The following is an 18,738-nucleotide window of genomic DNA, read 5'->3' as shown; positions in this document are numbered from 1 at the left end:
TTACCACTCTCTGTTGTCTCCCACTCAACCATCCCTTTATCCATTGTAGCAACAGTATCAAAAGCTTTCCTGAAATCCAAGTATATGATATCAAAATTATTTTTGGCATTCAGTTCCTTTGTGATCACATCATAGTATCCAATCAAATTGGTCAGACAAGACCTCCCTTTAACAAACCATGCTGTGTCTTAACTATTACTGCAGTATTGTCTAGATGATCCTGCAATGCTTCTTTAACCAGTGATTCCATTATTTTCCCCAGAACACAAGTTAAACTAACAGGTCTGTAGTTACTTTTGTCACCTTTTGAGTCCATGGGACCCCCCCCCCCCCCCCCGAGTACAAGGAAGCTCTCATAATTATGGCCATGGGTTTGCTTACTTCCTTTGCTGCCTCCTTTAATATAGCTGGATAGAGCCCGTCCACCCCAGGTGCCTCCCTTATTTTTAACTTCAACAATTTCTCCTCCACTTTCGCACTAAGTCATTTTGCACTATTGCAAAATGACTTAGCTCCCTGTTAGCATTTGATAAACTTCTGGCACTCTCCTCATTAAATGTAGATGCAAAATACTCATTCAGTTTGTCAGCTACCTGAGCATGATCATCAATAGTCAACCCATCTATGTTAAGCGGTCCAATCTGATTCATCCCTTTCCTTCTAGAGTTTACATAAGTAAAGAACTCATTGCTGTTTTTCTTTGCATACTTTGCCAAAGATTTCTCATAGCCTGCCTAACCTCTTTTGTGACTTGATTTACAGACTAGTTTATACCTGCCATAGGATTCTGTGTCACCTGATGCTTTATATGCATCCCATACATTCTTCTTCTTCTCTGCCATGAGCCTCATTAATTCATCTGACTTCCATTTAGGCCTAAACTTTGAACAGTATTTCTTAGTTGTAATGAAAAGCCTAGAAGGCTTCCCATTTAGAATTTAACATTGATAACATCATCAGTTGATTCCACTGTAGTCACATTTATGAAAGCAAAAGCCTTTTGCCTTTAGCCTTGATAGTAGTTACATCTTTATGTAATTCCCACATCAGTACATTGTGATCATTGTCACCCAGTGGTTCCTTTATCTGCAAATTTTTAATGCATGAATAATCACTGCTGATAATCAGATCAAGAGTATTATTCCCTCTGGTTGCCTCTCAAATATGTTGCTATAGAAAACAGTCATCTAATAAATCCACAAAAGTTTTGCTAGTGTGCAAGTGACCAACCCACAAGTTCCAGTCAATATCTGGAGAGTTAAAATCCTCCATTATAAGATATTCTGATTTACTGGCACACTCTATTTCTCTGTACAATTGCTCATTATACTCATCAGATTCATTAGGCCTATAACACACACCTACTCTCATTTTTCCTTTGCCAGTGCTTATTTCACACCAAACAGCACAACCCCTCCACCCTTCCTGTACACATTGTACTCCCCAAATTACTAGCCACACAGTGCAAGGAAGCCTGAGGCTTATGCTGCACCAGCCAAAAAGAAATTTCCGAGTTACCCTGAGAGAGAGAGAGGTAGAAGGAAATCATCAAGATTTCCAGCTCAGGACCCTGGGTGTACCAAGCCCACACTCATGTATCGACAGTAGTGAAATGAAAATGTGTTTTTTCTTTATCTTATTCATGAAGAATTACACTAAGAAAAGCATGGTGTCATGCCATGGCTGATCTCGATCAAGGATTCCATTGTCTGTCTCCCACTCCCTTAACTGTAAGCATCATGTTGTAAACAGGCAGGTCAACAGTATAATATACACAGATACTCCTTAATTGCTTTAACACAAATGATGTAGTATATTTAGTGGACCTTCTTCACATAATGGTCTCTTCCCCTCATTTTTATAAATATGTTTCAGGACTTTGTTTTTCCAGAAATCATCATCATCTGAAAAGAAAGATTTACTGGTGAAGCAGATTTTCTAATGCTTATATATATATGCAGCTTTATATCTTTGGCAATCATATTTCAGGCTTTTTAGGGAGTGGAGTAAGCTCCCAATTTCTTTTATATTTTAATAATGGGAACAGGATTTGAATTATTAGGGTTGAGAGAAGCATTTGTTCTAGTGTTTAGGAGGTCCTTGTGTTTTTTTTTTAATCTTCTTTTCAAGCTATTTTATCTTTAATTTCTCAACTAAAGAAGATCCCAAGACTGAATGTGTTTAGTTTTATTTTAAATTCAGTCTGATTCATTTCAATTTATTGTAAACTTAGCCACTAAAATAACGACTTTTCATTCCAGGTGAAGTGTTTTAATAATTAATTCCATATGTGTACAGCGCTATGCCTTTATCTCTCACATTAATAAATGTTTAATTTTGCCTGAAGTTTTAAGGTAAATGTTTAAGGAAAACAAACAAAAATTCTCTGGACAAATATGCATTCATGGGACTATAATAAAGACATCAATAACAGAAAAGAGTTCTCAAAGTAATGTATAAAACTAAAAATTATTAGCATGCATGATTGATAACAATGTTTACCAGTTTTTCTTAGCATTTCCATATTTCTTACGTATTATATTTGTTTCCTTTCTTGCTAGAATCTTTAATCTACTCCCGGGTCTTCAAGGTGAAGCCATATTGGTTTCATCTGAAGTCAGTGAGAAGAGGTAACAGCATGATAGCTGTGGCCGAGGCACAAGAGGAAGTGATTCTTTGTTCAAGTAAACAACAACGCCAAGAACTGTTAATTGTCACTGTTTTGCTGTTCTCAGGAGCGAACTTCAAGCCTACTTAAACCTCTTACTGGTCTAGAAGTGGTTGAGTATTTTTGTTGTGTTTTGTACGAATAATGCATTTACATTGAAGACTTCATCGAAGTCAAGATTCATCATATATATACATATGTATATATATATATATTTATGCTATATACATATATATACTGTATATATATATATGTTGTATATATACTGTATATATATATCTATATATATACTTGGTTGCCAAACATCTTTTTGCATCAGGTTTTGTGTTTTTGTTTTTGTAAAACCACTTGATGTGACTGTTTCTTAGGTCTCAAGACGTTTTCTGCCAAGTCTATAATTCACATGTTGCTAGTATCTCTCTTAAGGTAATGATTGCACAAAAAAATTGCTACCATTACTAAGCTAAAAGGAAGATGTTGCATGTCTGTCGTGTTTACAGTTAATACACAGACTAATTTTCGTAAGGGTAGTCGATGAATCGAGTTATTCGTTTCACCGTCAGCTCCCAATTCCCTAGAATTTCCGTAGATTAAAACGTGAACAGACCTGTTAGAGTTAGTCTGCTCTGTCAAAATATATAAAGTTCCGCGTTGCTACAAAACTTCCCATGGTGGAATTGTAATATAAATTTTTGCCAACGTCCTTTCCATTTTGACGTTCAATCAAGTTTAAAGAAAAACGTCTAGGACTCCTCCTATATATATAAGGTTCCCTAGATTTATTCAACGTTTAAGGTAATGTCAGGAGGACATGCAGTATTTCCTCCTTGTCTTTCCTCCGCCTGCTAGACTTTCAATGTTGTTATGATTCTAAGAGATATTATTACGTCGGCCATCTTTCATCTCAGCTTGAAATGGTGCAACTTGCTGGTAAGTACACAAGTAATTTCCACAGTGCTCTGGGTGCAGAGGGTTGTAGCCAAAATTGTGCCACAACGTGGCCGAAGTTACTTAAGTGCTCTTATTGAAACCCATGTTACATGCAGGGAAGTGGAACTGGTCGCTGAACATGCTTTGTTTCACTAGCTGTCACGGCACGTGCGCGTGGTGTGCCCCAAGTGATTCAGGTTTAGGATATGGCAAATGGTATTCGCAATGAAAAAACGTTGGGCCACACTTGGGTTACTTACTCCAGGACAACTTGTAGCTGGTTGTAGGAAGCCACTGGCTCTTAGGAGAACCTTGCCAGAAGGTCCTTGTCTGTTATCTCTATCTAGTACTGAAATAAGCTAGTAGCAAGTATATCTCATAGACTAGATAGCTTAGTTCTTACAAACGGAAACAATCATAATCAAATTAAAAATTTATGTAGATAAGATTCGGCCTTAGTAATTATAGATTCAAACCATCGGCAAACGAGGTTAACAGTCTTCTGCCCACCTGGTCTACCGGTGCGTGCCAATATTCATACATAGTACTAAACTATCCTTTGTCTCTATATATACATCTATCGAAAGCTGATTGTGCAGCATCTTACTAGAGTAGTGTCATTTAAACCCTTTACTGGGTAGTTAGCCGTCTGTTTAATGAGTCGTACAAAGCGACAAATGTTCCAAGCTTTCCGTCTATATACTAGTTGTTTAGATAAGCAGTTCATTGAATGCTATAGCGTCCAAGCAACTAGGTCCATCCAAAATAAGAGCACAAGATAGCTCCAACAATGGAAAATGCGTGTTTACGCCTGTCTCGACCAGCTGCTGGTGTTATTGCCTCCATAACCCTCCCTACATCTTTGTTTGCCAGCAACGAAGAAATCCTACTACTCTGCGCATGTATATCTTTCTTTTTTTTTTCTTTTCTTTCTTTTTGTCTGTGAGTTATGCAAGTCAAATTGCCTATTGCATGTATCAGAGGACGGGTGGTTTAGATTGTGCTATCCAGGCGTGCTCTCAGTGATCAACGAAGATGGTTGCAAGCGACCGTCCAGGTGCTATTCGTTTTGCAACTAGTTATATTCCTTCTAGTCAGTTGAGTTTGAACTTAAGATGAGTTATAAATTATGCAAGATGTGATAATAAATGCAAACATATCTGGGAATATGTCAACTAAGAATATGTCACGTGGTTGTTTCCCCATGTGATGAGACTACAGTTCCCTTCCTTGCACCATGCAGGTTAAAATACTCTCCAGGACTGTAGATATCGCGCTCAAATAAAGTTACGTTTCGTTTTATGAACAGCATGGTTTGTGTCTTGTTTTCTTTTTTCTCACAAAACTACAGCAATACTAAAATGAAATACAAAATGGCTACCTACATTGGGTGATCATTTAACTGCAAAATGGCAGTGCCACCCTACAACCACTCAAGTTTTGGTGCACTGCCAGTAGATGGTAGGAGAGCGTGTGTCCAAGAATATACAGACACAGTTGCATTCCATAAACATAAGGTGTATGAGGTGCTTTGGGACCACAATGATTGATCCATATCTCATTGGCAGCCACTACGTGATTAAGAAATTCTTCACACTCTGTGTTAGCAAGTCTTTACACACATCCATGTGAGTTTTGTTTTTGATAAGGTGTAAAATGCTGTAGAATCCAGCAAGCACAAATTTGACACATTTTAACAATATCATATGCACTGCTATATGAGATTCGCATGCTGCTGCTTAGGTGACAGAGTGTGATTATTCCGCCTTCATCTAGAATTCTCTGGACCTCTACAATCTGCTGTGGTTTGGCTTAAGTCTTTAGCTATCCAGACTGTGAGAATCTACGCGAGTCATTGATTCTCAACCTTCTTTAATGCACCCGTGCTGACATTTCTCTCACAGGCTCTGTTGCACTCAAACCACATAGAACACAACAGAGTATAAAAAAAAAGTTTCTCGGGTTTCAAATCCTCAATTATGCAACTCACAAAATGGACTTTTTTACTTAGAGCATGTAAACTTAAAGCAGCTTTGCAACTACTAGACATGTCAGAACATTCTTGAACTCTTTCTTCTACCATCTGTTGGCAGTTTGTCAAAACTTGATTGAGTGTATGCAACCATTCTGCAAATTAAATGATCTGCCCATGTTTACATTTTCACTTTTACAGCGTGCAGAACAACAGTGATGTAATTAGGAATTTGGTGCCTATGATCAAACATCACAAATACTGCTTTGCTTTTCATTAAAATGACAATATTCTATTTTAACACAGAAGACTAGAAGAAACCACATCTAAGGGCAGCAAAATGTACATAGATATTTATGGTGTAAGAGCAACAAAATTAACATACAGACTTTTTCATGTTTGAAGGGGAGGCGTGCATTTTCTTATTTGCATCCATGTGCTTATAACCTCTGTATGGGACTGGGGAAAATAGAATGGAAAGGTAATGTCTGAACTGACAACTCAATATGGTTTTTATTAACACAATAAAATACAACATACAGGCTGTTAGTTTAAACATAAACCAACAACTGATCAATAAATTCACTATATCTGCACATCATACATGTCAGATATATATTTGTTTTTTAAAAGACCACCAGTGTATGATGTGTGGGACTGCACAAAGGCACAAGTGTTTAAAAGAGGAAAAATTCAGTCACAGATTTTTATAATAAACAGTGCCAGACAAAGGTATTTTCACGCCCTGGGCAAAAAGATATTTCGGCACCCCGTTTACTAAGGATTTATATATCTTTTTCATCATTTGTAAAATTTGGCACCCCGGGCAAGGACCCTGCTAGCTCACGCTTTAATCCGGCACTGATAATAATCAATATAGACTAGAATACCTGTGGGAAATATTTCATTAAAACTTTTTCAGAGATGAAGTAATTACAAAAACCTTTCCTTTGCCAACCTTTGCTTCTAGCTAAAATGTCAGTAGGATAGACTCAGGTAAAAATGCAATTTGATCATTTTTTACATGTTTCACCCTTAAAAAAATTACAGTTATTGCACAAACATTATCTGGACCTGGAAACATCTATGTAAAGTTGTCTATGAGCAAAAATGTCAACTTGGGTAAAAGTCTGACTCAAAAGCTAAAAAATTGTCTTCTCTTCATAGTAAATAGCAAGTTAGTTTCACTGGGGGCTAAATCAATTCTCAAGATTTGAAAATCTGTCAGAATTTTTTTTTTTTCTCAGTAAAACGTACTGCAAAAGGAAGCAGGTCAAAAGTTTTAGTCTGAGTTATTCAAGTTCAAAGAGCATTTCAGACAGAGGGACATATGCAAATTATTAAACAGATAACAGCAACTGTACTCATATTTTAAAAATCAATTATAAATTCACGTTATTTTGAGTTTATTCTTGAACTCTGTTTGGTGCCTACTGTGATCTATCACCTATTGCTAATACCTTATCCATCATATCTTAATTATGCCATGCTTCTTCACCGCTATACACTATAAAGAACATAGCATCTAGCAGTGAACAAGGTTATGTGAATTCAATTAATAGAAAATTAATAACAATTAATTTTCTATTAATTGAATTCACATAACTTCAGCCATTTAATTAACTTAAATGAATTCCATATAATGCTGGACATCATGATGTTAGTTCATAAAAATCAATATTGTATATTGACAGTAATTACTTTAGGTACAGATATACCAATAAAAATTGTATAAAATCCTAACCAAAGTGCTATTCCTCAAGTAAATAATCAAATTCTGGAAAAACATAATTGGGTCTCATGTAAAATCCTGTCAACAGGTGCCAGAATGAAAACAAAGTCAAGTGCATATGATGAAATACAAGAAGAAACTTGCTTTTTGCCCTTTTTTTTTCAATCTGTAATAACTTTACTTTTTTGGATAGATAATTCCGCATGACATCCAGTAAAGTCACCCTATAATTTGTTTAGCTGAAGGATAGTACTTAAGTTAGCATTTTTACATACAGTACTTATATCAACTTATATCTGCCTAACATATTTACCATCAATAAACTGAATACTAATGATATAAAATGAGATGGTGTCAAGTATTTATATATACAGGGTGATTCATGAGGAATAGTAAATATTTTTGGAGGTTATGGTATTGATTATTCTGAGTAAAAAAGTTCATATAAACGTGTCCAATTCTCAATGGATACAGAGATATAGCTGTTTGAAACTGGCACGCATAGCTCCCTTAATCAGATGTGACCAAGAAGCAGTTATAACCTGATGCTGTGAGAAGTGTTGTTAAGAATGCTGCACATCTTCACACATGCTGAATATGCCAATGTGGTGTTTGTCTACAGTTTTTGTGGTGGAAGTGCTACTGCTGCTTGTAGAGAATACCATCTGATGGTTTCCTAACCGCAGAATACTGGATTCAAGAGCGTTTACACCAAACTGGGTGAGACCATTACAGTTCATGGCTCATATTTCTTCTGAACGTGCAAATGAACAAAATGTGAATGAAATAGAACATATTCTTCAGTCAGTAGAACGTAGTCCTACTATTAGCACACAAAGAATTTCTATGTGTATTGGTGTTTCACAGACAAGAGTATGGCTTGTATCCATTTAACATACAGCGGGTGCAACATCTTCAACCAGGAGACGACGCCCAGCAATTGGAATTTTGTCGGTGGGTAAATGCTAATCGATTAATTCCATTAATAATGTTCAGCAATGACGCTACTTTCATCCTTATAGGTATCAACAACACCTGTAATTCTCATAAGTGGTCAGATGAAAATCCACATGCCATTATAAAAACAAAATTTCAACATCGCTTCTCTGTAAGCATGTGCGGTATCATCGACAATCAGTTGATTGGGCCTGTTGTGTTACAAAATTGTCTTACAGGGACTATTTACCTTGAATTTCTGCAAAATGAACTTCCACTACTATTGGAGGATGTTCCCTTGGCTACAAGGATTGGTATGTACTTTCAGCATGACGGAACTCCTGCACATTATACTTGTCTGGTGATTCAATATCTAAATCAAACTTTCCCTGAACGATGGATTGGCCACAGAAGGTCTCCACAGGTCACTCCATTAGATTTTTGTTTGTGGGAATGGATGAAAAGCACAGTATACAAAGAAAATACAAGAGAAGAATTGCTTGCTCACATTTGGATACTGCTGCCCTCATAAAGGAATGCCAAGACGATCTCAGAAGAATAACAGTCATATTACCACATACCACAAGAGTTGCAAAGTGCATTGAGGTTGGCAGAGGGATTTTCAAACATTTATTGTGAACTGTAAAAAAATTGTCAATTAATTGTGTTTTGTATCATTAAAAAAGTCAATAAGTCATTTATCATTCTTTAATACCTCTCATAATGGCTTTGTATATGCCAGTTTCAAACAGTTGTATCTCTGTATCCATTGAGAATTGGACACATGTTTATATGAACTTTTGTACTCAGAATAATCAATACTATAGCCTCCCAAAATATTTACTATTCCTCCTGAATCACCCTGTGTATGTATATATACACATTTATCAAATTCTTCATTTCAAATCACCACATAATAAAAGGGGGGGGGGAGAACAAAGATTTTATCCTAGTTACCAAGTAAGCCATATCATCAGAATGTGCAGCACATGTAGCTTCACCTGGATCCACTTGGTAAAGTGCCCTCTTCACCTGAACTGTATTCTTTGCACCTGAACCCCAGAGAAAGCTTTGATGCAAGTTTTTAAAATTATTTAAAATACTTAAACAATTTTATATTCAGAACAAATGTCAGTTTATGCAAGAGCAGTGTCAATGACTTTTTACATTTGTAAAATTTCTTTATTGATTATTTATGAAAAGTATGATAGAAGAATTTTCTTGTTCTCTATGTTTTTGTGGCTGGCCTGGTTTAAATTATCTAATAAATGAAATGGTTTTATTGCTCAAAGTCAAATGAGAAGCCATCTTGATACTGCACTACAGTAATTGTAAATAAATGGAACCATATATGTTACCACTCATCTGCAGAGCTGGCAGCTTGCAATATGTGCCTCCTGTATGTTTTTTAGCCTTTTAAATGGAGGTTTGTGTTTCTGCTCTACTTTTAATTATATGTAATGTGCAATCAGAAAAAACTGGCTACATAACTGTAAAAAAAAAACAGAAAACAGAACACAAGATGGTAGCTTGTTTAGAAGTTATGTCGAGCAACTGTGTGAGTTTCTTCAAACTTTTCCATGGAATTTTTCCAAATATCAGTAACCAAGGCAAAGGTATCACCATTGGATTGAAACAGGTGGAATTGTTATTGATGATTATTAATCAGACTGAAGATTTTGAGATAGTGTACGAGTTGGTGATTGATGGATTTCTCCACTACCTTCTGAGTAACTTACTCTACATTGAAGGATCCCAGTTGAGGAAAAGATAAAGGGGGCAGGGGGTCTGTGGCTAGGATTTCTGGTATTCTAGTATGTAAGTGAACAAGTTATGTGACTTTTAGTAATAAAAAAAAATCTTCAGCATCTCTACCAAATTTACACAGCTTCTGTAACACTGCCATGGCAGTGCTCCTCTTTCCCTGCATGCATACATACATACATACATACATACTACTTGGACCCCACCCTCCACTCATAGTTAGCACAGCAGAGATAACAAAATTATACAATAGCTGATCTGAATCCCCACTACGGTGATACCATTATGCTCTATCCAGTGGACTATGTAATGGCCAGTCTGTGAAAACAGTTTTAAAGCTATACCCTCAAAACGGCAATCTCACTACAATGCTTGTCATAACCTCAAAAGACATGACTCCACTGAATATCAGAAGATATGCTGTAAAGTCATTTCTTTTGAGACCAAACATATTTTTGTCAATCAAAATCGCCATTAAACGTAGTGGTAGTATCGCACTGGGTGATAAGCCACAACAACCTATAACTGACTAACATTACAGAGGGTCAATCATTCCTCTGTGGTGCCACACTTCAACCCCTACTTACATGGGTTCACACTCGGGTGGTTACTTCTAACATGTTGGGCATAGTATTTTTAGACCTTGCACACAGCAAAATACTCAAGATTACTTCCAATCCCACCAGCGAAGGTGCAAGCAAAGGATTTGGTTGTCATAAAATATTTTGCAATGATCATGTAGTGCCACTCAGGGAGATACACAATAAAGAATTTCATTTCAGTGAATACTGTGTGTTAAGGAGAAATAGGAAAGGAGTGAAGGAGTGATGCTTCTGAACAAAAATTGCCTGAAGGTAACAAGAATCTTCCTTGAATCAGATCAAGGTAATGAGAATGCTGAGCCAGAGCAGTGTGAAATGACTTGCAGTAAAGTAAAGGTGAAGGCCAAAGAAATCAGAGTAGTAGTACAAAAAATCTTATATAATCTGAGTGGGCCAACAAGTACAACTGTCTCATTATGGGCAACTTCAACCTATCTACTGGAATATGTGTACTGGATATGCACCATATGGTAAAAGGTTTTTAAAAAAATTGGATAATTGCTACTTATTCCATGTTAGAGAGTGTACAAGGGTTGTAATATCGCCAATCTCCTTCTTACTAAGGAGCGTAACTATCAAAAACCTGACAGAGGGAGAACCACTAAATGGGCAATGATCACTATACCATAAAATGGGCTGTATCTAAAGAAACCTATGTAGTTAAAGGTAAAGGTGAGAGATTCAATTTCACGAGAGGAGGACTATAATATAATGAGATATTTCTTTGGCTCAGTTAACTGGAGTGACTACTGTATGGTGTTAGATACAATTACGCTATGGGAAATGTTGAAGGGATTCTCAAAACTAAAAACATTTGTACCAGTGGTCAAATTCCATAAACATAAGATGCCAAAGTGTGGATGACAAATGAGGTTCAGTTCAATTGAACAAAAGAAGCAGGCATGGGACAATTACATACAATCATGTGATTCCAATTTGTTTGAACATTATAAGAGAATATTTTTTATTTTTATCATGAAAACCCCCAAAACCCTTGTGTTTTGGGGTTTTCATGAGGTTTTCAAAAAAACAAGGTATCAAAACCTATTGTACTTAGTACAGTGCATAGGGTGAAGGGGTGCCGAAACTTTGCTCTAGAGACTAAACACTTCAAGCCTCCAATAAACAAAGTGGTGGTATTTCACTGGTTGAGTAGAGCCATCTAGTGTTAACATTAATACTATAAAGTATTAGTATATTACATTATAGTATTGTATTATTAGAGTTATTTTGTATTAGTAGTGGTACTAGCAGTAATGTGTATGGGTTGAAGGAAAGGGGGGGAGATTTCAGAAACATTGCTCCAGAGACTAAACATGGGTTCCACAACTTCAAGCCTCCAAAATGCAAAGTGGTGGTACTGCACCAATTAAAAAAAAAAGACCATGGATAGCATTAACATTAGATAGGGGAAAGCTGATTATGAGAAAGTATTAGCAAAGAGAACTAAGACCATGGGCACTCTTCTTCTGAATTTGCATTTATAATTCCTCCTCTCTCTTACAAACCAGTCTGAACAGGTGCTGAAACCAGTCAGCATCCATTTACTGTCCGACTTCAAACTCACAGAACCAACTTTTCTGCTTCCTCATCCTTTCAACTTTTTTCTGGAACTGTCTCATTATGGGTGACTTCAACCTACTGCTTATAGACTGGAAATGCACCACTGAACCATCCTTCACATGTATTTCTTGAAAATTATAATCTACAGAAACTCAAGTCTAATGTCAACAAGTTTCCTTTGTCTTTTCAACCTTCAGCCCATGCACGGTACTAAGTATTATAGGCATTGGTGGGAATCAAAAATTTTAAAAACTGGTTCTCTATCATCTTACTCCTCCTTTTCAAGGTAAAAAAAGAAAAACAAACAGTTTATTAATATTTTATTTTAATAAAATCTTCAGTGTGAAACGACTGGTTTGGTGAACTCAGGACTAGGAAAAGGTTTTTGCAAACTGGTGCAAACCTGCTGAATCCCCCACTGATTATAAGTCTAATAGCGTTTGTGTTTGGGGTTTTCATTAAAAAAAAAACCCAAGGATAAGGAGTTCTTATATGATAATACAATAAAGAAGGTAGTAAATCCAACAAGTCCCTTAATTGGTTGCAGTGATGATGTAGTCCACAGAAACCCAGCAGACCGGGGAGATAAGTTGCACAGATACTTTTCATCAACATTCATAGTCAAAAGCAAGCTCCAGACTATGGAGAACCATTAGGGTTTTAGACTATTGTAAATACATGATATAAAAATCTCAGACAAGCATTTATTATAAAAAATAATGAGATTAAAGGAGAGCAAGGCCTCCAGGGGAGGATGGTATATATTCAGATGTAATTAAAAAAGCTGTACATTGAGTGTATTATACCACTGGAAATGTTAACGAGAGCATCATTGAACCCTAGGAAGATTCCCTTGGTCTGGAGAAGTGCTGTATCCCCAAGTCCATAAAAGTGATACCAAATAGGAGGAAGGTAACTATAGGCCAATGAGTTTGACTTTTGTGATAGGTAAGATCATGGAGTCTATGGTTAAAGATGCCATTCAGAACCATTTCAAGTAGAATGGTATTTTGAACAGATCCCTGAATGGGTTCATTAAGAGGAAGTCGTGTCTGACCAATATGGTAAATTACAATGATATAGTCATTAAGCAGTTGGATGGGTAACAATTTTGACATTATAAATCAAGACTTTAATAAAGCTTTTAATATGGTCTCTCATAGAAGGCTACCCCAGGGTCCTGAGCTGGATATCATCATTCTTCTCTTTCTTGATGATTCCTTTCTACCTCTCTCTCTCTCTCAGGGTAACTTGGGAATTTTTTTTTTTTTTTTTGACTGGTGCAGCATAAGCCTCAGGCTTCCTTGCACCATATGGTTAATAGTAATATAAACTGGAAAAGGTTGGAATTACTGATAAGATCCTTCACTAGACTGCAGGCCAGCTAAAAGACAGGAAGCAGACGGTTGTCATAAATGGTCAGCCTTCATGGTGGACCAGTATAACAAGTAGGACCCATCAGAGATTAGTGTTGGGTCCCCTCCTATTTCTAATTTTCATAAATTATATTGATGAAGGTAAAACAACAAAGACTTCTTTACTTATATAAACACTAGAAGGAAGGGGATGAATCAAGTTGGTACAATTAATATCAATGGTTCAACTGTTAATGATCCTGCTCAGATAGCTGATAAACAATGAGTATTTTGCATCTACATTCACACATGAGGAATTTTGTAGGGAAGTGGAGGACAGAAACTTATTAAACTCTAACAGGCGGCTAAATGATTTCATAATAACTGAGAGCAAAGTGGAGGAGAATTATTGAAGTTAAACATAAGAAAGGCACCTGGGATGGATGGAATCATTCCAGTTATATTAAAGGAGATGGCAAAGGAAGTAAGCAAACCATTAGCAATAATTATGAGAGCATCCTTGAACTTAGGAGAGGTCCCCATGGACCGGAGATCTGCAAATGTATTTCCAATTCACAAAGGGGGATTAAAGGATGACACGAGTAATTACAGACCTATTAGTTTAACTTCTGTTCTGGGGAAAATAATGGAATCACTGGTTAAAGAAGCATTATAAGATCATTTAGACAAGACTGCAATAATAATTCAGACACAGCATGGGTTTGTTAAGAAGGCCTCCATAGCCAAGTGGTCAGGAGCGGGAGTGCACTAGCATACGGTCTTTGAGTAGACCAGGGTTCAAAGCCCCTGACTGCTAAATATGGTCGATCTGCCAACCCACACTGGACTAGCATGGCAGATTATGGCCCATTTCTCTCAACATGAATTGTTGTGGAGGCTTCCATCCAGCAGTGGATTGATAATGGCTGCCGCTTACCCTTGTCTGACCAATTTGATTGGATACTACAATGTGGTCACAAAGAAATTTGATGCAAAAAATAATTTTGATATCATATACTTGGATTTTAGGAAAGCTTTTGATACTGTTGCACATGAAAGACTACTGTACAAATTAGAGCAGTATGGCATTAAGGGCAAGTTGCTACAACAGATAAAAGGATGGTTGAGTGGAAGAAGACAGAGTGGTAATTAATGGACACTGCTCTTCGTGGACTAATGTTATTAGTGGAGTTCCCCAGGGTTCAGTGTTGGGTCCATTATTGTTTTCTGTATTTGTTAATGATACTGATGATGGTATATCAGACTTTATGTCTAAGTTTGCAGATGATACGAAGGTTGGCAAGGTTGTTAATGGCACTAATAACAGTACGCTACTGCAACAGGATCTAGAAAAGTTGAGCAGATGGGCTGAGAGGTGGTAACTGAAGTTTAACATTGACAAATGTAACGTACTGTATATGGATAGCAGTAACATATCAACTCTGTGGTACTATACTGAGGGTGGTAGAGAATGAAAAGGGCCTGGGGAGGGAAGTCAGATATGAAGTTTTCTGAGCAATGCAGACCACAAAGAAAGACTTTAGTTTTGCATATTGCAGTGTCTGGAGACTAGGCACGTGCAAGGTGATCTGATTGAGGTATATAAGGCCTTGAATGGTTTGAGCAAGCTCAGTGCTGATGGGATTCTTCCTCTTGCTCAGATTATGCATCTGAGGGGGCATAATTGCAAACTTAGGAAAGACAGATATAGAACAGATGTGCAGAAATTTGCCTTTAGCCAGTGGATGGCTGATTCCTGGAATAAACTTCCATATGTTGTTATGGAAGTTGACAGCTTAAATAAATTCATGGCAGAACTAGACAAACTTTTGGAATGAATGAATGAATGAAATGGGAAGGTGTTTTTTTTTTTTTTTTTTTTTTGGCTGATGTTGTATAAGCTTGCTTTCTTGCATCATATGCCTCTACTAATGCTAATGATAATATATATGGAAGTTATACCTATGGTAATATATATATATATATGGAAGTTATACCTATGGTAATATATATATATATGGAAGTTATACCTATGGTAATATATATATATATGGAAGTTATGATTATATAAAGGTATGCCTGAAATAATATGGAAGTTACACTTTTTTTATTTAAGAACCTTCTGTTGGAAATCAAAAGATGTTTCGAATAACTGTTTTCTTGAATGAATACAGTACTGATAACTTTTGTATCCTAAACATCACCACTAGTAAATTTACGGCTGCACCACAGAGAGAGACCAGTTAGAGAGTCCTTAATGAATGGCCCACATTACTTTCATTCTGTATTGGCAAACCTTTTCAAAATGTAATAAAAAACTGTAACAAACTAGTGATTTTGGCTGCTAATTAACCTCTAAGTGGACATACAGAATGAATATTTCACCATATATATTTGTCACCCTCAATCTGCAATGATTTCCAATTTTTTTTTAGGTTGTCCAGTTTTGAGAAAGAAATTTTAGACACATCAGTGACTTATACTACACTGTACAGGAAATTCAAGAGAAGAAGCCCTTTCAGTTTAAAATAGAGAATGGTACAATATACTTAGCAAATGTTCTAAAATATTCATTGTGATATTCATTTCTATTATTAACTCTAGAATGGTAATGATAACCATACTGATGTTAATGGTATTGATGCTTACATTTTAAGTGCATTAATATTAATATTTTGTATATATAAAAAAATAAAAAAAATACTTTTTAATGAAACAACTTCACTAATAGATGCACTTACAGAACTGAACACAGTAGGTAACTATTTTGTTGTCAAATTTGTAAGCATTTTTTTGATCCTGCATGAACATATAGAATGCTATTTTAATTTTTACACACATAATAAGATTTATTATTACTTAATATCATAAGGGTGTGTTATTTCAAAACTATACAAAATAAGACCACATAAATCATAATCACATTGTACAAGGGCTTCAATAAAGAATTAGCATAATTTTTCATGAACAACTGTATTTGCTATTTATAGCTGGGCTGCAGAATTTAATCCCAAACCAAGCTACATCACATAGCAACTGTGCAGCTGACTTGTGAACACATGTATGACTTTGGCAGTCAGTCAAGCTTATGCCTGTTCATGCGAAGAACAGTATGCTGCTCTCAAATTTTGTTTCCATCTCAAGAAAGTATCACTGAAGCATATGAAATGTTGAGGCTTATGGTGAATCTATGCTTCCATATAGCACAGCTTGTAGGTGGTTTAGAATGTTTAAAGATGGATGTGGTTCAATCACGAAAATTGGCAGTCCTAGAGCTCCAACAACTGCTGTCACCACAGAAACCATAAACACTGCTCCTGAAATCGTGAGAGAAGATCGTTGTATAAATTAAGGCAACACAGAGCTGTTGAGAATATCGGTAGGAAGAGTGCATGGTATTTTCCATAACCATTTGCATATGACAAGTGTTTGTGCATGCCGGGTTCCAAGACTACTCACACCACCCTACAGCCCTGAGTGTAGGGTAGATGAGCACCTGTGATTTTTTTTTTTTTAATTCCAAAGTTAAAGTACTGCAAAGAAAATGTTTCCAGTCATCAGAAGAAGTTGTAAAGACATCGGAGGCGATTCTCATAATGCATATCAATAAATGGCTTCTACCATGTTTTTGAAGAATGACAGAAACATTGGAGTATGTGCAAACATCAAATGGGAACTACTTTGGAAAGAATCATCAAAATATGGATGATTAATAAAGGTATGTTGTGGGGAAAAAAATTATCACCCACCACACACTGGAAAGTTACTGCATTATTAAGAGAACATGTTGAGGGAAGAAACATTAGTCGAGCTTTTGAAACAAAATGGCCACCTTACAGTGTGGATTTGAAATGTGCTGATTATTGGTTGTGAGGTTATCTAAAGGACTTCATCTACAGATGTGTCCCAAAAGATGTCACACAAATAAACAGAGTGATTCATACATAGATAACAAAAGCACCACAAAATCAGCTTTCTTCCACTGTTCATGATTTCTTTTTCAAATCTGAGTTGTTACTGATTCAGAGATATGGCATTCTGATCAATACTTTTAGCACTGTAAACAGATCAAATTATGTTTGTTGTATACTGGTGGTTATTTATTATATTTTCTTAATATGTTGATACCAAAACAATTACTTTTATATCTTTTTACATTAAGTTACTTTATGATCAACCTACAAAATTCATACAATTAATAACATGTTTCTGAGGGGAAAAAGATCCAAATAATCAACAAGCAAATTACATGCACAATAATCACTTATATTAAATTTTTTGCAGGATTATATTCCAGAAATGTGTTAATTTTATTTTCTACAGCCCATTGGCCTTCAACCTTTTGCTGCTTGAGGAAACTTGTAAATAACATAAAATATTATCTGGTACCTGTTTCTTATATGGAGGAATGGAAACTATGCAGTTATTTAGTTGTTTATGTTAGATTAACAACTTTTGCATGAAAACATTTACCAACATTACAGTGTTAAATTCTTACAAAAATATAAAATTTTATTAAGTTAAAAACACTGCCCTAAAACTGGGCATATGCAGTATTAAGTTTCATAAGTGAAGTTAAAAAAAATAATAAAAACTTTAACAAAATTTTGTGAAATCCTTAAAAAGATGCTTACAGAACCAAAAAGTCTTATGAAACTCAAGCTAGAGACCACTACTACAAATATCCACTTTGATGAAATGAGTATTTTGAACTATAAGTAGTACAAATACTTGATTCTTCAAAATGGACAAACTGCAAAAATACATTCAACATATAACATGGAAGTTTCTGCCTTGAAATTAGGTAATATTAATTTGGAAGTAATGTTCAGGCTACTTCTATAAATAGGTTCAAACCAGGAACTTCCCATTTATAATCATATAAAACATATCACATAAATACTGTACTACTTAAGATTTACAGGGAAATAAAAGTGCAAAAATTGTATATGTGCTCCGATTAAAAAAAAAAAAAACTTTTCTCCTCAATAATGTACATTCTTATTTCTTATGCTCAAATACTACCACCAGACCATATTTAGTAATATGTAGTGCAAAAGCTCTCTGCAAATTCCTTCATAAACATATTCATATAGTTCCTCAAAACACTGTGTTCTTTGCACATTGTGAAGTTAGAATTAATTAGATGGAAATTTCTACTACTTAAAAGAACTCCTCTACGTAATTTTGGTGGACAGCAACCTGTAAAAGACATC

At 35.8% G+C, this 18,738-nt stretch overlaps 1 protein-coding gene across 4 annotated transcripts in view; it reads left to right on the top strand.

The window, feature by feature from the left end:
- LOC150077262 (potassium voltage-gated channel protein Shaker-like) overlaps nt 1-16,036 on the top strand; it is a 325,204-nt gene extending 309,168 nt beyond the window's left edge. For 3 of the 4 annotated variants that reach the window (XM_090386063.1, XM_090386059.1, XM_090386060.1), the window contains one exon: nt 2,562-2,816. The gene's annotated coding sequence lies outside the window, so the exon portion shown is untranslated. Of the gene's footprint in view, nt 1-2,561; nt 2,817-15,957 lie in introns of those variants that run through there. The other variant, XM_090386062.1, reaches the window with a different exon arrangement.
- Nucleotides 16,037-18,738: the final 2,702 nt, after the last annotated feature.

This window comes from Mastigoproctus giganteus, chromosome 12 (assembly GCF_048544385.1).
Source record: "Mastigoproctus giganteus isolate SK-2022 chromosome 12, ASM4854438v1, whole genome shotgun sequence".
In the NCBI taxonomy this organism is placed as follows: Eukaryota; Metazoa; Arthropoda; class Arachnida; order Uropygi; family Thelyphonidae; genus Mastigoproctus; species Mastigoproctus giganteus.
The sequence above is the reverse complement of the archived record's forward strand: the minus strand, read 5'-3'. Positions and strand labels throughout refer to the sequence as shown.